The sequence below is a fragment of the Syngnathus scovelli genome, chromosome 18, assembly GCF_024217435.2.
Source record: "Syngnathus scovelli strain Florida chromosome 18, RoL_Ssco_1.2, whole genome shotgun sequence".
Taxonomy (NCBI): Eukaryota; Metazoa; Chordata; class Actinopteri; order Syngnathiformes; family Syngnathidae; genus Syngnathus; species Syngnathus scovelli.
The window spans coordinates 11,268,009-11,286,791 of NC_090864.1; the positions used below are offsets into that span (position 1 = coordinate 11,268,009).

At 40.1% G+C, this 18,783-nt stretch overlaps 1 protein-coding gene across 5 annotated transcripts in view; it reads left to right on the forward strand.

The window, feature by feature from the left end:
- Positions 1 to 1,574: 1,574 nt before the first annotated feature.
- ofcc1 (orofacial cleft 1 candidate 1) overlaps positions 1,575 to 18,783 on the forward strand; it is a 61,141-nt gene continuing 43,932 nt past the window's right edge. Inside the window, exons 1-2 of one of the 5 annotated variants that reach the window (XM_068648782.1) lie at positions 1,575 to 1,852; positions 2,541 to 2,657. The gene's annotated coding sequence lies outside the window, so the exon portion shown is untranslated. The other 4 variants (XM_049748780.2, XM_049748778.2, XM_049748782.2 and 1 more) reach the window with 4 other exon arrangements.

Below are 18,783 nucleotides of genomic sequence, written 5' to 3' on the forward strand. Positions count from 1 at the left end.
GATTTCTAACTTCAGGTAAAAGACCTAATATGAGATCTGTAACAACAGTAACACTTCCAACGTGCAAGCGCTACATTCAAGCATAATTACCAGCTTGGAGGGAAATTCAGCTGAGCAACTGGATTAAATATGACTGAATCTTCTTAAGTGGTACAGATGCAAAGCCCACTTAAATATTTGCCCCATATACATTGGCTTCAGGATGAAAGGCTTGGCCAAGGTTTAGGAACTTGCGCTTACACCACTAAGCTTTTTTACTCCTTTCTGTGGAATTATCTGCTTCTGTTTTTTTTACAAGTAGAACTTTGAACACTTCTTGCCTGTGTGTTTGCTTCTGAAACACAATCTCAAACATGGCTCGGAACTGTGTATCTTGGATATGGAACCAAACTTGTGGCCTGTTTGGCGCACTTGCAGCCCTGAAAGTGGATTGTGCTGGAGCTGTGGATTAGCAGAAAGCAGCAGCCAGTGTGTGTGTGTGTATGTGTGCAAAAAAAGTACATGTGCATGTCTGTGAGCTGGCTGGAGGCTGCCTTGTGGTGAGGAGAGAGATTTGCACCTCCATGCACGCTGCTGAAAACCTGCTAACCGTTGCATTTACAACTCTCAGGCTGTTGAGGTAAACACATTTGTAGTAAAACACTTTCGACGCGAGAGAGAATATTTAACGAGAGACAAAAAAAAAAAAAAACATGACGATATATGCACCCCAAAACAACGACTTGAGGTCAGACAGTCCTGTCGTATTACACACTAACATTGTTAATTGCATAAAAGTCTCTCATAAATACTCATGGGTATTTTTTTCCTCTCTCTTAAGAGAAATTAATTTGAGACCCAGATTTCCATTCCCACAATGCATTTGGGGTTGTGGTAGAAAGGGATCGGGAGGAAGCTTTAAATCTGTGTCAAAATGAAACACATTAAGTCTGTGCAAGATGTTCACTTAAGGAACCTGGTGTGAAGGTACCGTAGCTACGCCGAGGCTCATTAATTACAATAATCACATCGTAGGTGTTAGAATAATTCATTAACTGAGATTTAGTTAAGGCTTCATTTAATAAGTCCTTGTTGGTCAGGAAAAACTGAAAGGAAAGACATCAGCGAGAGGAGGTGATTGGAAGAAAGGGGGGAAGGGGAGGGCGGGGCCTATTAAATCACAAGGCCCGAATTGTCAATTTGAGTTTGAGCATTCCACTGGGGAAACTGTTCCATCTCTTTTAAGAGATATATCATTTTATAAAAGTCCAAAGGGAAAGGAACTGGGGGTGGGGGATGGAAGGGTGGCAGTAATACAAGGGAGGGATGGAGGGAGTTAGAGGAGGGATGGTTGGTTAGGGAATCAGTTTTGCCTACTATATTTAACTGACCCATAAATCTGTTTTAAAGTCCCCTCCATTTAAAATCGAAAAGGAAAGAAAAGAAGGTTTGCTCTTTTTTGTCTTTTAAGTACCGCAGTGGTTGCATAGCCGGCGCTACATTTATCCTAACAGCATAATTGGTCCAGCTCCCTGGGCTGCTGGCTCAGTTACCCGGCCTCCCTCAGGTCCCCCTTGTATGTGTTTGTGTACGGATTGGTGCATGTGCAACCACGCCCGTCCCAGCACTTGAATGAAGACATGAATTCCTGACTCATTAGTAGGGCTGGGCTTGATGTGCTATTGGCTAACGGGGATAATAATAACAAACTAAAACACACCTGCTGACAACACCACTGCAGGGCAATGTGTGTGTGTGTCCATGTGTGTGTGCGTGGATGGGAGTAAGTAGGAAGTGAAGTTGTGGTTGGTATGTGAATACACATTTCTGCAGAGCCACTTCCTGCCATGAACGGTTTATATCCACTACAAAGGTAAAGGTAAAACTCATTAACTATTAATTCTGATTACATAAATGATATTGTTTCCCATTTTTATTAATGTTACATCTATTTTCTACACATTTCCTGATTTCTCAGTAAATGATTAATACATGAAGCCTAATGACAAAAGTCAGCATATGCAGGAAGTAGCGATGGAGCAAAGTGATCTCATGTGTCAGGAGACATTTGAAGGTGATAACCAGGAATGAGGCAGAGGTTGGCGGGCAAGAGGATGAGATTGGAGCAACATAATGCAGCAGCCACTGTGCTAATTTGGAGATCTCCAGCTGGTGCAAGCCAGAGGGCTCATGCTTCCATAACACCATATTGCTGCACATGCACACAGCACTTTTTTTTTTTTTTTTTTTTTTTACTAGGGTGACTCTCCTTGATAATGTGTGTTTACGTACTGTAAGAGAATTTGTTTCCCCCCAACTATATTTATCATAGGAAAGAAAGTACAGGAAAATACCCCAAAATCAATTATCTGCCCTGGCATCTGGGGGGATCCAGTGGCCCCGTGCGGCCCCCTCTAGCTCTGCCAGTGGAGGGAATGCATTTCAATGAATTAAAAAAAAAAATCCCAATGAATTGACCTCAGTCAAGTTTCCACAAGAATGGTAAGTATTGCTATTTCAAATATTTTGTTTTTTTTACAGATGTCATTATGTTGTTACAGGAACAAGTCCTCTGCTGCCAGATGCCACCGTTTGCCTTCAACATATCATCGGATATTACGACACTGCTGCTGCTGAAAAGTTGGAGTCAAATTCCTTTCCTCTCAGGCTAGATTCAGGTAATGGCTTTAATGCAGCTGGGTTAGCGTTTTTTCTGGTGCTTTTACAACCAATAAGATTTCCTCATCTACAAACAATGCCCAAGTATCTTTTTTTTTTTGCCCTCCTCCATTTGGTTAACCTCAAGTCTTTATGGTTTACAGAGGGGCTGCTCGAGGGGTGATGGCATTTGACTCGAGACTACAACCAAAGTCAACTGCTAACTAATCTGAAACATCTGGCAAATTTGACGAGAAAAAGAAAAGGGGTAGGAAATCATGCCAGGTTGGCAGGTGGAGGATGACTTATAAGCAAGCAACATATCAAATCATGTATACGTGCACATACAACTTTCTACCACCGGGTGATGTGGATACTGATGCCAGACAGTTTGCAGCTCTGTGCCATTTTACGAGCCACAAAGTTAACCAACTCTCATTTAAAGGCTCTCCTCCTCAACCACATATAAATACACCCCGGCTGGCTTTGCCACCAGCCATGGCCCCAAATATATTCCAGCAGTAATTTAAGAATAAAGCTAAATTCATGTGAGGTATCAATACATATCATGAGTACACATATAACATTTGTAATTTCACATACAAGCACACTTACACACTTGATGCACTCACTCAGCCTAAGGTGCCTTCCCAATGCACTGATAATAAAAAAAAATAAAAATTAAATGGCTATTGCACATGACAGGAAATCACACACAGACACACATATGCACACACACACGCACAAGCTGAGGATTTACGCCATGTTCAAGATGTACCATGAAGTAATTCACACACATGCATGCCGAGCTGAGGAACAGCAACAAATTGGATTTCCCAAGGATGATGGTGTGATGAAAGATTGTGTTTTTTTTCTCCCCCTCATCTACCGCCAGTGCTGTTAGAGCATGTTGTGATTAAATAAAAACCTTGCCCAAGTTTCAATAAACGCATTACAACAATTGCGTTTCCTTGACAAAGATTTAGGGACTGGTGTGATGCGATTGTATTACTGGGGCACATTGATCTTTTTTTTTTTTTTTTGAACATCCGCCTCTGCTTGAGCAACTTATTTTGTTGACATGGTTTGAAGTAGTGCAAAGAAAAAATGTTATTGGTAATGTATTTAGCTTAATTTTTCTTGACTATTTATGGAATATGTGTTCAAGCCTTTCTTCTTAAGGTGTGGCAGGATTGAGCAAAATGAAATTATAATGGAAAATAAAACCAAAGTTGGACGCGAGTTCTTATTTTGTGTGTGTTCCATATTTGGAGGGAAGTGTAAAGGTCTTAAGGCAAACTGTCCGCCTTATTATTGATTTAAGATTCCACTGTCAGCAGACACAAACACGAATAGACACAGGTGTGGCACAATGCTATCTATGTATAATTCTGGCAGGTGGTGACAAGCTTAATAACAGCACACTGTCATATTTTCCCCCCTTTGATCTGCACACACACGCACCGGCCGCATTTGAGATTCTCATGAAGATAATCCTCAGCTAATGCCAATCAATGAAAAAAAAAATCTATTCAGATGCGTTTGTATATGGAACACCTGCAAACACAAATTAAGTCCAAATAAGATTAAAAAAAAGGAAAAATTGCTTTAGAATTTTACAATATTGGATATTAAATATAATATTCACATGAAATGTTTCAAGATTACTATCATGCATGCTATGCCAACATTGTTTAGCTGCTTTTTTTTTTGTGTTAATCCAAACTAAAAATAGAACAAGCATCTAAATGCTGATAGTTTTATTCGTGCTCCCCCACTCATTTTCTCACAGTTTGAGGCAACCTAGCGCGGCTCACAGTTTTTCCCGCCTTGTGCTGCTCTCCTTGGAGGCGAAGTCAAAAGGTTTTTCATTTATCTCCGACCAAAGACGAAGCACAAACACGAATCCCCTGAGAGACCCACCAGGAAAGTAGCAACACCTTGCCCCAAATATCTGATCTTGGAGGAGCAAAAAATAGCATACGCGTATTTGTTTGCCGGGTCGCAAGCTTACGTTGTTCCCCTGACACGACACTGTCATTGAACATTTTGCCGTCGTGCGCTAGGCGTATAAAAATAATTTTTTGGGGGGAAAGACACGTTCTGAGAAGAAAGGATAATTATATTTGTTGAACATGCCGTGTTGTTGGTAATGTTTTGTAACTCCGAGATGATGCATAGATATTTTAATATGTGCATTTGTTTGGTTTGATGTTCTGCATTTTTGTTTTTGATTACTATTGATGCATCAATATGCTAAAAAGTTTAATTAGAGAAGAGCACTCACTTAAGTGCTACAAAAAATTTAACAGTTACTCAAGCCCTAAATATGTACTTTCCGGGTGATAACAACAAATGCGACAAAGCATATAAGATATATGCTATGATATATAAGCATATATTAGCAGTTCTGCTTTCAACCACAGACAGAAAGTTTCAATGTGAGTCGTCAGCCTCGGTCTCTTGGCTACAGGGCTTGTGGGATAGCCCAGCTTCTTGGCAGCCATTTCTACCTTAAGCGGGAAAAACAATCTTTGTACGCTTCTGTCTGGGCTTCTGACTCATTCCGCTTGTGAGCATGTTTTGTTTTGGGAGGAGTCCGTTTCTGACTTTGCATGTGGATTTTGACATTTTATGTGGGCTTCTGTTTCTTATATAGCCTGCTTGTGCGTGCCTATGCATGAATGCATATTTGGTGTTATGACTTTTGTGTAAGCGGGGGAGAGAAAAGAATTAATAAAGAGTGAGTCTTGGCACATGAGGGGAAAGTCAGAAAAGGAAAAGCAAAAGTTTGCATCACATTTTTTGGAGTGGGGGTGTGAACTCATTTTTGTTTCGCTCTTTTGTGCAACAAAAGGATTTATGCAGGAGTTTCTCAGTCTGCTTTTTCATTTTTAATCAAAGCGAAAAAGACATTTTAGGATTGTACTGTATATGAATGTATAAATGACAGAATGGCATGATGATAATAATAATAAAAAGTTCCTTTCATTATATTTGGGCTAAAGTGCCTGAAGGGGGTAAAAGAAAGCTTTAACATTTCATATCATGTCATACTCGCACTCTCCTCAGATTGCACTGAGATGTCTCCTATATCAATTATTCAAATTCAGTCTTTAAATATTGGTTGCTTTTAGGTATATAAAAAAGGGGATGTACGTTTTATCTAAAAATAAAAAAGCCCAAGCTTTCAGCAGTACAATTGGAATATCAGCGTTTCCTTTTTCACATGACTCGAACCAGCAATAGACTAGACTTTTTTTTGCATAGTTGTGATGCTCCCTTTTAATAAATCAGGTTGGTCCGCAAATCTCACGGACTCAAGTTGTTTAACGGCCATTGCTAATGTTCATGTGCTTTCCTCTCTCTTTGTCTTGTCTGCGGAGTCGACCTAATCGCTGCTGACAGTCAGCTTTGCTCTTTTCTTAGTGCCGCGTCGCTTGCAATCAGTGACAGTGAAGTCAGGCAGCAGGAAGGGCTTGTGTGAAGTCAACACCCACTCGGGCCCACCATACACACACACACACACACGCACACAAACGCACACGTGCAAACACTGAAAGTCGCACCCACGAGCAAATAAAAAGTCTCTCGCTTGTGCACACAAATGTATATTAAATTCATAAATGCACACATGAACATGACAATAGGCACATGCACACATTTGTGAACGCACACTCTTGCTTTCAAAATAATAAAACCAGCTCAACTGGAGAGCCACTGGCCTCCTTGTATGTGGGTCAGACCCATGCAAAGCTGTATTGATTTTTCGGGCTGCATGTCTGACCGCGTGCAACGCGTTGAAAAAGTTTGACAGCAGCAAGCAGCAATATTTAACACGCGGCCATTCGCAGTCGAGAGGTTCCGGGCTCGCCTCGCCTCGCCTCGCCTCTCCTCGTCAGCGCCCCGCCAATTGGCAGACAATGGACTCGTTTGATAAAGAGGAGGGCTGACATTCGAACGGGCAATTTGTGAGTGACAGACCAGGAGGAAGGGATGAAGAGAAGGGGGAGGCGGTGGCAAGTGAGGGGTCAGGAATTTGCCTCTTTAAAGAATGTAGCGTCACCCATATGTCCGTCTGCCCTGGTGCATGCTTGATGGAGTGGAAGGATGGGGATGCGAGAGTGCTCACTTCGGCCTCTCTCTATTTCCACTCTACTTTCTCTGGTGCACAGCAAATGCTTATTGTTTGTTTCCCAATTGGATTAAACCATGCACTGGACATTTAGGACAAAGTAGAAAAAGCTTTCAAACCAAAAGTTTTCTGTACAAGAAGTCACATACTGAGCAAAGTAGCAAACAATGATAGGTTGCTTTACATAATATGTGAGAGAGATTTTGAAAATGGATTCAAAATCCTTTGTTGTTGCAGTTTAGACCAGTTTAGACTGTCTAACCACTTACTGGATCAGTCAGTCAACAGTGACGGACTGGCTTTCTTTTAATGTTACACATGCGAAAGAATGCTGTCCTTGACAATTTTGGAATGCGAGCGTAAATGCTAAATCCTGGTTAAAGGTGATACGGATGTTCTCTGTGTTGCTCGAGGCAAACGTGAGGCAATCTAGAGCACTTTTGTCGCTAGAGACTTTATCTCTTAGGTCGTGGGGTCCAAGGACGATTACTTTGAATTTGTCTGACTTTAGTCGTGAGAAATTGTTGCTAATGAAACTCTTGATTCCTTGAAGATGTGCCTGAAAGCTTGGCTAACTGGTTGCTTTGCTCAGGTTTCATGCAAATATGAGGTCATGTGCCCTACTGGTCCAACGATGGACCTTTGCGACACACTATGACCAAGTTTTGTATGTAAACAATCTGACAAGTAAGAATCTAAATTGATAGTCCTCAAATAAACTTGTTCTGCAGGACTTCATGCATTTTTTGTCAACTGCTTTCACAAGGCTTTTGTAATGATGATTAGATATCGGTCTGTAGATGACTTTGCCGAGAAGTCATGAGAAGAACATCCACAAAAAGATGCTTTGTTGATGTAGGAATGCCCTCAAGTCAAAAACTAAATTATGCTTATAAATGTGGCTTGCAGAGGAGAGATTTTTTTTTTTCAAATACTCCATTGAAGCAAGGCATGGACATTTTCTGTCCCGCTCCATTACGTTTTGAATAATAATCCGTGCTCAAAATACAGAAAAATATACTTGTGCAAATTATATTTTGCCTGAGACAGTCTGGAAAAGTTGTTCCAAAATATTATTAAACATACCAAGTCATACCTGAGACTGTTCTGAAACTGCGAGCTGATGGCAACCCGTTACCTCTTTGTTTAATGTGACTTAACCAAATGAGCTAATAGGAGTATTATTATCCACTGGAACTAAAGGTGAACCCCCCCACTCCCCCCTCGAGCACGTAAAAAGTGGCTGCCACATTGAGGAATTCCTAACAGTAATGGAATGGCGTCCTCTCCTTGCAGAAGAAAACGTGCTTGATGTCGCCATTGGAGTACTTTGAAATGACCTCTTATTAATCCTGCAAATGTGCTTCTCATATTTACTGCAGTGGTACTTTTTGACCCTCACCAAAAATTGGCTAATTTGCAAAAAAATGGCTGAATTTGGGAGAGGGGGGTTAAAGACCACTTAGAGCTAGCTAATGGCTTGCTCATTTGAATAAGTGCACTCCGCTCAGGGGAGGGCTAGCTAGTGTCAGTGGGGTCCAACTGAGAGAAGCCCCCCTACTCCGATCATTGTGAATATTTTCCACCTTTTTCCCTTCTGGTGACATTATTTTGCCATTTGTTATCCCTTCTACGCTGTAGGCTTTTTGAAAACTTCAATCATGTCTAATTTCTCCAGTCAGTTACTACCTTAAAGGTGTGTTGTACTGTAAATTCATTTGGAACTTTCTGTCTTACTCCCTTTTCATTAGGGTAGTAATGGGCAACTCTTAAGAATAACCAGAGGGCTAAATGGAAGCAGGAAAGTAATGCCATGAACAAGAGAGACAGAATCGCAAGAGTTCAGTCATTTCCATTAAAGCTGCACGAGGGAGAGAGAGAGAGAGAAAGAGAGAGAGAGAGAACATGATATGTGACAAACGATGCCAGACCAGCATATTGCGTCAAGCTGGATCGTGTAGAGTCGATTGCCCCTCGGTCATGTCTGCTACATATCTTATTTCATGAGGTAAATTTCCGGTTTTAGAACATGGTGATTCGATTACATGCAAGATATTAATTGTAGGAATGAATCCAAACACATTAGATCAATGTGGTCAGCTGTAGCGTTTTATGAAATTAGCCGAACATGAATCTGAGAGTATATATGGACTGTTTGGTCTATGTGGTTCTGTACACAACATTTTAGACTTTAATTCGAATGCTGAGATAGAATAAGAAGCTCTATCTTCCAGGAGTAGAGCTGCTGCTCATCCACATAGAGAGGAGCCAGATGAGGTGGCACGTTAAGTTGATCCAGGTTACTCTCTAGAGACTACAACACCTGCTTTGTCTGGGAAAGATCCCTGCACATGAGCATGAGAGTGAAATCTTGGCTTTCTTGCTTAAGCTGCTGCCCCTGCAACCTGATCACAGATAAGCGGTAGAAAATGAATGGATGGATATCTGACTCCATGTGTGAATTAGGCCGCATGGGAGAAAAAAGATCACCATTCTGTCATTTGAACCATGTTGCGTAAATGTAGCTTGAGAAAGTTACTATAGTAGTTTCTTTAAGCATATACAGTTGAAAGAAATATAAAAAAATCAATTTTAGCATGTTCAGTGTGTTTACGGATGACCCCTTTGAGCTAAATGAATGGAAGTGGCTTTAGGGAGTGCAGCGCAAAATCCCGAGCAAGATGTTCATTTGCAACGTGCTAGGATAATTAGCAATTTACCACTCTGCGATCTTCATAATACACATTCATGATTCACCGTCTTTTGTTTTCTTGATGCCTGCGAGGGATGCGTGACTTATACAACAGAGAATACGTCAGTCGGTCGCTTCTGTCTTGCACATATATAACTTCATTGTGCGTTCATAGACTTTCCCACTGTGGTCCCACACATAAAAAGACATTGCCTGAAGATCCAATGGTGTTGTGTTTGGCTCCAGGTTTTAACTCACTAACAACAAGAGGGTTGACAAACCAGCTAATGAAAAGTCTTGAGTAAGATGTCGCTTCAAGTCACACTGTATTGAAATATGTAACGTGCCATTCCAGGGAGAGACATATTAAAATCCATACATCACGTGAGCATACAAGCTCTGTCAACAAGCGGTATGCACATTTGTGGAGTCAAATATTTTCAATTATTCACTCACTCATACAGTGAGTGTCCACTTCTGTTCCTCAAGGTTGGGCTAATTATAGGCTTTGTAATTAAAATAAATTTGAAATTATATAGTAAATAATAATAATAATTGCATCAACCTTTGCAAATTAGATTTACATCCCATATATTATTGCTAGCATTAAAACGAATGGTGTTTTGTCAACTAAATTAGATGACACGACTATAAATGCTGAAGGAAATGTCTTGAACATAAGTTCAAGAATGAGGCAGAGAAGGAAATAACAGCGTAGCCATGGTTACCTTCCGCATCATTGCTCGTGTTTTAATATGTCAGTGCACACACAGTAGTAAACTCCGCGTTGAATCATTAACTGTAGGAAATAGATCATTAAAAGTTCAAAAGAGATCTAGGTTAAACTCACAGAGTGAACACTATACCCTTTAAAAACTTAAAAGGCAAAAGAAGCAGAGGACGCAGTCTATGAATAGTCCAATGAGCTCACGACTACCCTAAGGGTCAGCGTTGCATGTCCTCCGTAGACAAGCAAGAGTGGAGTTTGTCATTGAGGACATTTACATTTCAAACACTTGATGTGGCGACTTGGAAGAGCGACTCGTGTCAGGACAGGTGATCTACATTTGCAAATGTTAGGGACTGTACTAAAATGACAAACATGAGAGCAAGCATATCATTTTTTTTTTCAAGAGCATGGTAAGGTGATGACGATTTAAGCTATCCCTACTTTTGGTTAATACAATATATCCTACCTACATCATTAATAAGAAATGTCATTGAGGAGTCTCCTGACAGTCACCAAGATTCTTCTAAGACCCCTTTGCACACTTGGCCTTGCTCTCAACTTCTCTTGCCCTAATGATGACCCTAGGCCCACTTTTAATCACCATTTGCCTTGCCCCTTTAACATATCATTCCACTCGCCTGCACAGGTTTAATTCCAGAAGAGATGGATGGATTCGTGACATTAAGTGCCCTTCAGAAATAATCTTTTACATTTTTTAATTCACATTTTTATTCTAATTCGTATTTGCTTTAATGGCTTTCGTGTAGCCATATGAACAGCTGTATTGAGATAAAGTATCATCCCCATATGCTAAGGGAAAACAATCTCTTCACATTACAGACTCTGAAAATGGAAAGGAAAAAAAAAAAAGCACTTAATCAACTAACATTGATATTACTTCTGGCAATTAGTAGCATGCTGGTAATGATATGAGTTTTCAGCTGTAAATAATTATGCTGCCTGCAGGCCATACTTTAATTCTCGGCTGTATCTATAAACAATAATCAAACCAACAGCGGCAGGCTAAAAGTTGGAGATTTGCTCTCGCAGAGGAGCAGTTTAAGAGCAGCTTATTGGAGCCCCGTGGTGATGCCGGCAGTCAGGGTCACCTTCAGGTGCTCTTGCATGTACGCTGGCGTGCTATTGCACAGCGCTATTGATCAGCAATGTGCCGAGACACAAAGAGTGGAGCTGCATTCACGGGGCTTGCTCAGTGCTTTGATATGAAATGAAATGATGCGTCTGGTAAACACAACGGAATGCAACAACATGAAAATATATTATATAAATATTTCTCTGCTGTTCGAATGGGATCAGGACGGATATCTGCAGTGCATTGTGAAGAAGAAAAAAAAACTACAATGAATGACCCTTGCATAACGCTATCACAAATTATGAAATCAAAACTGATTAATATTTGAAATCCATCTTAAATCACACTTAAAAACAAATGCCTTACAGATGATCTGGGTTCTTTATATAAGCCACATCCAGTGACACTTGCCAGTTCACTTTTATTCAGTGTCCAACAGCAAACAGGCAGCGCGCTGATGAGTACAGACTAAGATGAAGAGCATAATTAAGGAAACACATGAAAGCCGACACCGGGTGTGAGATTAATTAGGTGCATGCCAATACCTCATCAATAGCCGATTAACTAATGACACATGGCCCAATGAGGGCTATTGAGCTGCTCCTCGTTTGCTGTGTTAATAGGTTGGAGCTGACATTCAGAGTGAAAGCTGACACACAGCGAAGAGGCGAAGAGGGCCAAACTGCAAAATCACAAATGTAGTCAAACGGCATCGATGTAACGTGCCCTCGCGGGATGCCACTGATTACTGTGACCACAATGTGACAGAATTCCCATCCTTTCAGTGATAATTAAAAATGACCCCAAAGGGACCCCTCGCCTCCACGGAAATAGAAGGCAGGACTCAATCTAGATTAATGGCGTTGGAATGGCCAACATCAAGTTCGCCACTTTATGATAATGATTGTAAAGAGAATAATGAACACTTGGATGAGGGATGAACAATCCCATGTCCTGCAGTCGAATCCCTATACAGGTTAATTAGGTAAGATAACATAATTAGCCACTCTCGTGCCTGCACTAAGAATAAATTGGATAAGATGGCGATTTAGGTCTATATTAATCGGATAAACGATCAATGACAGCTTAGCTAGGACGTTGGCGGTCTGAATTAGAGCATATCTTATTCATGTATCTTAACGAAGACAGAAAAATGATCTGTTGTGATTATATCAGTTTGTGTGGATCAGTAAATAACATTTTATTTACATTTTTGGCCTTTGTTGTTGCAAAATTGTCAAATTAGTCTCAGTTTTGGGTATATGTAATCTGCTAAATGTGTCGCTCCTATTTTTTGGAGCATTACATCTGGTTCGCAATTTAGAATAACTGTTGTGGTTTAGCCTGATGCATAGTTTGGAAGTTTAGCGTCGTCCTGCAAATTTTGGATGAATTCCTAATTGCACTGCCTCTGGTATTGGAAATATACTGTATTACATAATACTGTGGGATCATTTGTCAAATATTTTTGAACATAAGCCAATTTGAATCTTTTTCTCAGAGCAGCTGGTTAACTTGCTGGCTTCCGCTTGAGAAATGCATTTTTCTGCAGCTACCTTTCAATAATGTATAATGCAATTGTCATATGCTACATAATGCATGTTTACAAAGCAGAGCAAGTATTTTACCTTCAGTTTGGCAGAGTTTATTGTCACTGCGGAAAGGTGATAAAGTGGCCATCTTTACCAGTAATGTCTCCCTCTGAGTCCCAATGAAATAATAAAGGGCCATGGATTTTTGAGTGGAGCAACATTTCACACTCATTAATAATAAAATAGACTGAAAAGACAACAAACGGTGATGCCATCTGCTAGTCGTGACCTCCATAAAGATGCAACTTTTTTCTTGGCAGGTGTCGGGCATTTACGTATGTCTTGTTGGAAACATTTTGATTTATACGTATGTCATCCAAAAATATTAAAAATCAGTCCTCAGCCTATCTATTTGTACTTTGCATCCTACTTTCACTTGTGCTTCTTGTTGCAATGAGAGAAAGAGAACATGAGGAGGTTACATGAGACGCATGTGTGTTGACAACAATACCATGACAACTACTTTGGAGCTGATCATCAGGACAGACTATGTGGGCCTCTGAAGGTAACCTTCCTTTACATTAACTTAAAAATGCATTTCTGACTGCACGGTTGTTAAAAGTGTGTGCTTTTGTGACTTGCGCTTTAAAAGGCAAAGACGGACATATTATGGATGGCGAGCATCTTTGTTTGGCAGGGCGGGGGAAAGTGTGTGCCCCTTTTACTTGGATTTGTGTCTTGAGGGAGGCTGGCTGTTTTCAAACACTGAGAACAAATACAATATTCTTTAGTGCACGGTGCCCTGTCCCTTGGTGACTATTGAATTACACTCCTTATCCATGTTTGTGGAAAAAGAAAAAAAGCGTCAAGCAAAGATTTGATGTTGGACTCTGCTGCAGAAAATTGGACGTGGCTTGTGTTGTGCAACACAGAGCCCAGTGTCACTCTGGATTAAGGCCTGATTGGGTTTAGCAGACTGGATGACAGAGGAGATGCTCACTCTCGGGAAAACAGAGGGAGACTGGAGAAGGTCAACTATTGTGTCAAGTCATTTTGGTGGAATGATGTCGAAAAACTTGCTCGTTAAATATTTTTATTTTTAGACTTGATATTCTTCATTATTTGGGTTTTTGCAGGCTAATTGTATTGGGGACAGCTTTTTTTAAATTTCCAGTATTGTGTTACTGGTGATATGATCAATTGACGAATCCGTCAATTTAAAAAAAAAAGACTATTCTTCTCCGTGCCGTGATAAGGTGCATGGATTCTGCCTCGTTAACATTGACCGCACACTGGCTCCGGTTTCACAGACTTATTACGCCTTGAGTAATTTGAAACAATTACAAAAACACTAGCCCACTTGTTACAACACTCATTTTGCCTCGCATATACAAACCACGAGCTTTACATGTTTTTCAATCACACCCCAGTGGAGCAGCAGTGTTCAGTGCAAAAAAAAAAAAAAAGCAAGAGTCTTCCATTTCAGACTAGCTCGCATAGTATGGGATAATCTTTCACACTTTGCCTGAGGTTTGTTTTGCTATTTCAGCGGAAACTTGTGCAAGCTATGTGAATGATCATAAAAAAGAAATGGTAAAAATATCAATTGATACACTGTCACTTCAAATGAATTATCTAGTTGAACAATCAATGCTATTTTTTTTTTGTTTATCTCTTCTACTGCTATAAATGGCTTCCATTGTCCTGTGCTCTCCAGAGGACATTGTAAATAAAGAAGAAAATTTAACATAAAAAAAACAACTGACCACAATTCATTAGAAATGTTGTCATATTTAAATCAGATGATTTGTATATTGTTGTTAATACTTTGCTGGCTTTACCAAGCAGTGATGAACAGCGGTCAGGACTGAGAAAGGGCCTGGTCCAGTGTGACCACTGACATTTGGCATACCTTCGTGCTGTTCTTCAATTGAGAACCAGACAAGAATACCCTTGGAAATGTCAAGGAGTTCCCATGAAGGAAATACCTTGATCCAACTTGTGTGAGATTTTATCTTTTGGTCTAAATTCCCCTCACTTAATTGCAGTTTTTCTTGATTGGCACCCGAGTATTTACATGGTGATTTGACCGTAATGAAAATGTGTACTCGTCGCATTACACCATCATTCATTCAAAGTCCGGCTTGTTTTGACATTTTTATGGTGTAAAGTTTTCAAAGTCATTTTCCAAGGTTTTGCTTCCCCTCTCTTTCAGCAACGTACATAATCTGTTAGCATCAGACGAGCACACATGCATAAATAATTGCCCAATTCACTTTAAGGGGGCCAGCGTAGATTAATTAAGCCTGAATACTAATTATGTTTTCTGTCTACACCAACTGACGCGCTTGTTGTGTTAATAAGAAACTGTTGGGTGGGTCACAATTACTGTGCACACATCAAAAAGATCACACTTTGAGGGTAACATTGGCTAGATGCCTTGCTTTTACGTATATTAACTGAAGAGATGCATGTGTGCCCTCAATTTGTGTTTCACATTGCCGCACAGGCATATCCTGATATTATGTCTCTTAAAAAAAAAAACCTGCATCATGCAGGCAAGAAACACAAATGTTTTTATTGTGTTTCAAAGATCGAGGAGGACACAAATATGTCCAGCCTTGTCATTTTCAGGAGCACCCATGTCCTTGACTCCTTTGCCTATTGCACGTCTACAAATGGTAGCTTTAGCTGGGTGAAGATGATTTTTTGTTGTCCACGCTCTCCTGGCACTAGCGCACACTGGGACTGAGGAAGACGGCTCAAAGCCGAGGCCTTGTTTACAGCTGCGTGGGGAAGAAAACAGGCAGACGTAAATGAGGGTTGACGGTTTCATGAAGCACAATTGCTTGACGGCGGATTCAATGTGACTGCGCTGAACTGGGCGATGATCCGTACAGTATGCAAAATTCACTTTCTAGCTGGTCTGTGCCCACCAGCCCCCAGCAGCAAGCGGTCTTCCCCAAAGCCTTCTAGCTATGCCGCCTTTGAATGCAACAAGAACTGAACAAGGCATTGTTGTGCTCAATTCCTTTTGACAACAATCGCATTTACCAAGGAAGAAATGGAGGGAAAAGTTGGTTATGCCACCAGTTACGAATGACGTTTCCTCATTTTCCGCAGGGGCGTCAAACTCATCGTAGCCATAGATTCCTTCGGAGAGCCATTGCGAATGCCAACGCCCAATATTAGATACAGTATAAGCGACACAACAAACGGATGAAGAAAATGATGTATCTGGCCCCCGGGCCTTAGGTTTGACACCTATGCTGTAAAAAGCAATGTGGTTGCCTCAAACTGAAATAAGTAGCAGAAGACAAGATAAGGACCAATATTCTCCTCAATATGCATGTTGCAATTGACCCAAATGTCTTGGCACAGGGTTCTGGTGCAGCACCCCACGTTTTACATATTTATGCCAGCAAATGTGTCATATACATATTTGAGCATGCGCACTGCATTGTTGACCGTGCAGATATCACTATATTCTTTTTGTATGCCAGTGTCCCTGAGGATTAAATTGTTGTTTATCGTTTTGGAAATGCAACATCTGCATGTTCCATCCAGTTATGGCACATTAAACAACAGGCCTTGTACTGCAAGGAGCACGCTGTCAATGTCAGCGGGATAAAGGAAGCCAGATGAGAAGCAGGCATTTGGCTTTGCTCTCGAGACGCACAGGCTCACGTGGTGTCGCGTGGATTAGATTTTTACTGACAATGACCCAAAGCATTGTGCCTGGGGTCTACAGTATGTACTGTAGTCCTGATGTGGATTTTCCCTTTTGTGTTCCAGGGGGATTTTTTCTTTTTCTTTGCTAGGAACTCAACTTATGGACACAGAGCTCATTTACTTGTTGACTTGCTGCAAAAATGTTGTGATTAATTGCAAGCAAAGAATTTTCCTGGCAGCTTTATAGATAAAAATATTTGCAGTGGAGGCACATTAGTTCAGGTGTATTTATTTATTAGTAATTTCCAAATTCTGGTTTGAGGTTCCAATAAGGTTTGGGATTTTAATATCTTCCAACAAATTATTTAACTGTTTTAAAGGACCAATATTATTGAACTCATTTTGTATGGGCACTTGACGATGCAGTGCCATTTTTTTATTCACAAAATTACCTGATTAATTTTCTCATAATAGTTGTGTCCTACTTTGAACACCATTAGCAGCAGCAATACACATGCATATGTGTAATGAAAATGAGAATATAATAAAAAAAAATAAAAAAACACACACGAGCGACCAATGCCTGTCTTGGAGTCCCCCCAGTCTATGTAATTCACAAAACGGATTGGTACCCAATCCAAAAGAAAATGGTTTTTAAATAAGTTACAATTAGATAAGCATTAATCTCAGTGGTATAAATGAATGTCTGGCTGTAGGGCTTGTTGAATATAAAAACAGATTTACCAAAACTCCTCTTACCAGATTGGTCTGGCAGTAGTCCCCTCTCTATTTTAATTACTCTGTCATTTAGAGTGGAAATAACCCCCCTGCCCGTCCACTTTACCCCTTCCTTGATTTTCCCCTTTGAAATGAAATATTGTATACAAACACATGTTCATGGGTATGAACGCAAATCATCAACGAAATCTGCATAAAATGATGCCCAAAAAAAAAACTCAAACGCTTTGAGCAAAAGAGCCCTTTATATATATGGTGCATCCTTGTGTAAACATATCCATAACCAAAACAACAAGTTGGGGGATTTACCTCAGCACTCGTATTGTTCTCGGCACTGCAGAAATGAGAGAAATGTGGGACTGCCGAGTTTGTTCCACGTACTGCTGATTTCAAAGAGACCCTGCTTGAAACATTCCATGTCATGCAAGTGTACAGTAGACCACCTACATTTCACATGAATGCTTGGATTATACGGCACAGGATTTATGGAGGTTTAACTTCTCAATTGGCAAGTGTTAGACTGCATGGAAATGTTTTTGTATCTTGACAAAATAGACATATTCAGGCTGTGTAATTTGGGCTATTGTTGTCTTTAGGTCACATTAGGTAGACCCGTTTTTATAACGCACTTGCTGCAAAATTCATCTGAAAATTGCATTTGACAGTACTTCTGTTCTATTTAAAATGACTTAACCTAGTAATTCCAAGAGATGTTGCAATGTTCCAAGCAAGAATCTTTTACACGTTCAGGATTGAAAATTGTTGTCTGGATTAAAACTTTCTTGTCTTAACGAATCCCAGTTGAGGAGTGGAATGTGTGGGAAGATTGCTGTGGTTCCTTCTTAAAAAACAAAACAAAAGAAGAAAAGCTAATTGTAAAACTTGTCCACCAAAGGGCACCAAACAAAAGTCAATAATAAAAGTGAAATAAGATGTTTGACATAAATAATGAAGACTCACGGGGAATCATTTTCAAGGGAATATGGCAACAGAATAGGCTTTTTTATTATTTCATTCTTTTATCTTGTTTTTGTTGACAAATGGAATGTCATTTCTCCTGCTTTTGTTTGTTTTGTGGTTGTTCCTAAAATGCCAAATGTAATGATTGCTCAGTACGGGCAGCATCAATGTGATGTGGCTGTAAACGATTTGGTGCTGATCCAAATTTGGTTTCTGCACACTTGGCAGAGGTCTGAGTTCCAATGAGTGGATATCTTCTTAAAGGCAGAATTGATGATGCTAATTTTGCCTTTGGAGCTCAATTGATTGTACATCTGCAACATATGTTGCGGTTTGTACTTTGGCTAATGCAAAGGAATTTAAATTTTCACAGCAACAGATATATTCTATAGTGCTGCTTGTTTGGATGTACATCATTTTCCAGGAAAGAATGTTGTTCATTAAAAAAAAAAGGAAACAAGGAGAACATATTTTAATGTGACCTTCATTACTCATTCATGTCAACTTTTCTTATCTATTTATGATGAGAATTTTTTCCACTCCTGTTGTTCAATTAGCGCTTGACCCCTTTAGCGGCGATGTAAATTAAATGAC